Here is a 3,590-nt window from a genome sequence, read left to right on the forward strand (position 1 = left end):
GAGGGGAGGGGAGGGGAGGGGAGGGGAGGGAAGGGAAGGGAAGGGAAGGGAAGGGAAGGGAAGGGAAGGGAAGAAAAGAAAAGAAAAACCAGAAATTTACTCTCCCATAGTTCTGGAGGCCAGAAGTCTGAAATCAGCTTCACTGAGCCAAAATCTTCCAAAATTTGGGAAGAGCCAAAATCAGTTGTCCCAAGGGTCATGCTCCCTTTGCAGGGTCTAGAGGAGAATCCCATCCTTGTTCTTCCAACCCTGGTGGGGGCTGCTGGCATTCCTCAACCTATGACTGCATTGGCCGTGTCTCTGCCTCCTACTTCACATGGCCTCCTCCTCTTCTGTATGTATAACATCTTTGTCTGCCTCTCTTATAAGGACACTTATGATTGGGTTAGGGCCACCCAGATAGATACTCCAGGATAGTCTTCCCCAAATAAAGAATCTTAATTTGAGACTGGGCGTGGTGGCTCATGCCTGTAAACCTAGCACTTTGGGAGGCCAAGGCAGGAGGATGGGTTTGGCTCAGGAGTTCGAGACCAGCCTGGGCAACATAGCAAAGACCCCGTCTCTAGAAAAAAAAAAAAAATTGACCGGGTGTGGTGGTGCACACCTGTGGTCCCAGCTACTCAGGAGGCTGACGTAGGAGGATTGCTTAAGCCCCAGGAGGTTGAGGCTACAGTGAGTCATGTTTTTGCCTCTGCATGTTTTTGCACTCTGCAAGGTGACAGAGCAAGATCCTGTTTCAAAAGAAAAAAAAAAAGAAAAGGAATCTTAATGTAGTCACTTAATCTGTAAAGACCTTATTACTTTATAAGGTAAGATGGACAGGTTCCAAGAATTAGGATCTGTTTTGTTCGTTTGTTTGTTTGAGACAGGGTCTCACTCTGTTGCCCAGGCTGGAGTGCAGTGGTGCCATCTCGGCTCACTACACCTTCCGCCTCCATGGTTCAGGCAATCCTCCTGCCTCAGCCTCCTGAATAGCTGGAACCACAGGTCCTTGAGCCACCATGACTGGCTATTTTTTGTATTTTTTGTAAAGACTGGGTTTCACCATGATGCCCAGCTGGTCTCGAACTTGAGTTCAGGCAATCCTCCTGCCTTGACCTCCCAAAGTGCATAAGCCACTTATATCTTTTAGTGGCCGTTATACAGCCTACCGCAATGATGGAGAAGGGCTAACATTTTATTTTAAGGCCTGGAGTGTTTTGTTTTGTTTTGTTTTTTTAGATGGAGTCTCGCTCTGTCGCCCATGCTGGAGTGCAGTGGCACGATCTTGGCTTACTGCAAGCTCTGCCTTCCGGGTTCACGCCATTCTCCTGCCTCAGCCTTAGCCTCAGCCTCCAGAGTAGCTGGGACTACAGGCACCCGCCACCACGCCTGGCTAATTTTTTGTATTTTTAGTAGAGATGGGGTTTCCGTGTTAGCCAGGATGGTCTCGATCTCCTGACCTCGTGATCTGCCTGCTTTGGCCTTCCAAAGTGCTGGGATTATAGGCGTGAGCCACCGCGCCCGGCCAAGGCCTGGAGTGTTTTAATCAGGTGAGAGACAAGCTCTGATGAACACTTTAAAAATATCATTGGTTGATGCTGACTTAACCCTTTACTCACTCAACAGGATGTTCAACCCCTTCCCCTCAATGCACCTGAGACCCTTCCCCTGTCCCAGCACCCCACTTGCAGTAGGTACTCTGGAAATGAGAAGTGCTTCTTGGTAGCTGCAAAATTGTTACTGAGAGACCAGCCTCTCTGCAGACCAGTCCAAGTGCAGAACAAAGCTCGGGTGAGCCCTTAATTTTATTATGACACAGAAAACAAAAAGATTATTGTTTCTGAGGCAGATTCTAAAACAGTAGGGTGTTTTTGTTTTGGTTTTGGTTTGGATTTTGTGTGTGTGTGTGTGTGTTTTTTTTTGTTAATCCCACTTTCATTCCTTTCAAATGGCAGCAAGCAAGACTGAATCACTCCACTGTTTTTCACTTTGACATTTTCTTCCAAACAAACTTCAGTCGACCCCTAGTCAGAAATAGTGGGAAGGAACCTGTCCCCAGTCTGGAACCAGCTGCCCACCCACAGTCTCCTCTGGCGCCATGGGGTCCTGGATTCTTAGGATGGGGTTGGGGGACAGACAGCCTGTCTACGGCCAGGACTGGCCTCCCCTTCCCGGGCTCTGAGTAGCCATCTCCACACAGGATACCTGCAGTACATGTCTTGCCTCAGTTTTCTTCAGTTCTACAATGTTCCCTATTCTGACCAAATCCCCACTGGGTACTGGGCCTGCCCAGCTGTGGTCCCAGCTACTCAGCTACTCAGCAGTAGGGGTTCAGCACGAAGCAGATGGTTAGTGTGTGCCTTGGGAGTCCCAGGCCCTGGGTACAGAGCTGTGAGCTGTGATGAGGGCCCCCACCTTCAAGGAGTCTAGTGGGGGAGACAGTCTAGATGTACAAACCCACCAAGAAATAGCAACTCACCAATAGTGATGATGCCACCACAGAAAAAGAGCAGGATGCCAGGGGAGAGAGTAATTCTGAGGATTGGGGGTTGTCATTTAGATAACTGGGTCAAGGAAGGTCTAAACATTTTAGCAGAGACATGGAGGATGAACAAGAATCAGACAGAAGAACATTGCAGGCAGGGAAAACTACCTTCTGTGCAAAGGCCCTGAGTCAGGGAAGACTTTGAGATCTTTGAGGAAGGACAGAAGACTAAGAGTTGGGAAGACAGGGAGAGATGAGGTTCAAGAGGCAGCCAAGGGTCAGATCACCTGGGTCTTAAACCACTGAAGGATTTACACTATTAGATTTACAGTTGTTGTTGTAGCCGCGTGCGGTGACTCACACCTGTAATCCCAGCACTTTGGGAGGCTGAGGCGGGGGGTAATTGCTTTGAGCTCAGGAGTTTGAGACCAGCCTGGCCAACCTGGTGAAACCCTGTCTCTACTAATACAAAAAAAATAGCCGGGTGTGGTGGTGCATGCCTGTAATCCCAGCTACTTGGGAGGCTGAGGCAGGAGAATCACTTGAACCTGGGAGGGGGAGGTTGCAGTGAGCTAAGACTGCACCATTGCACTCCAGCCCGGGCAACAAGAACGAAACTCCGTCTCAAAAAAACCAAAAACAAAAAAACGACAATTGTTGTTGAGACAGGGTCTCACTCTGATGCCTAGGCTGGAGTGCAATCGTGTGATCATGTCTCACTGCAGTCTTGACCTCCTGGGCTCGAGCAATCCTCCCAGTTTAACTTCCCCAGTAGCTAGGACTATAGGCATGCACCACCACACCCAGTTAATTATTTTATTTTATTTTTATTTTTAATTTATTTTTACTATTTGTTTTTGAGATGGAGTCTCGCTCTGTCACCCAGGCTGAAGTGCAATGGCGCGATCTCAGCTCACTGCAACCTCCGCCTCCCAGGTTCAAGCGATTCTCCTGCCTCAGGCTCCAGAGTAGCTGGGACTATAGGCGCCCACCACCATGCCTGGCTAACTTTTTGTATTTTCAGTAGAGACAGGGTTTCACCGTGTTAGCCAGGATGGTCTTGATCTCCTGACCTCGTGATCCGCCCACCTTGGCGCCCTAATTTTTTTATTTTTTGTAGAGA

Source organism: Rhinopithecus bieti, unplaced genomic scaffold (genome assembly GCF_001698545.2).
Source record: "Rhinopithecus bieti isolate Rb0 unplaced genomic scaffold, ASM169854v2 scaffold_11161, whole genome shotgun sequence".
Classification (NCBI taxonomy): Eukaryota; Metazoa; Chordata; class Mammalia; order Primates; family Cercopithecidae; genus Rhinopithecus; species Rhinopithecus bieti.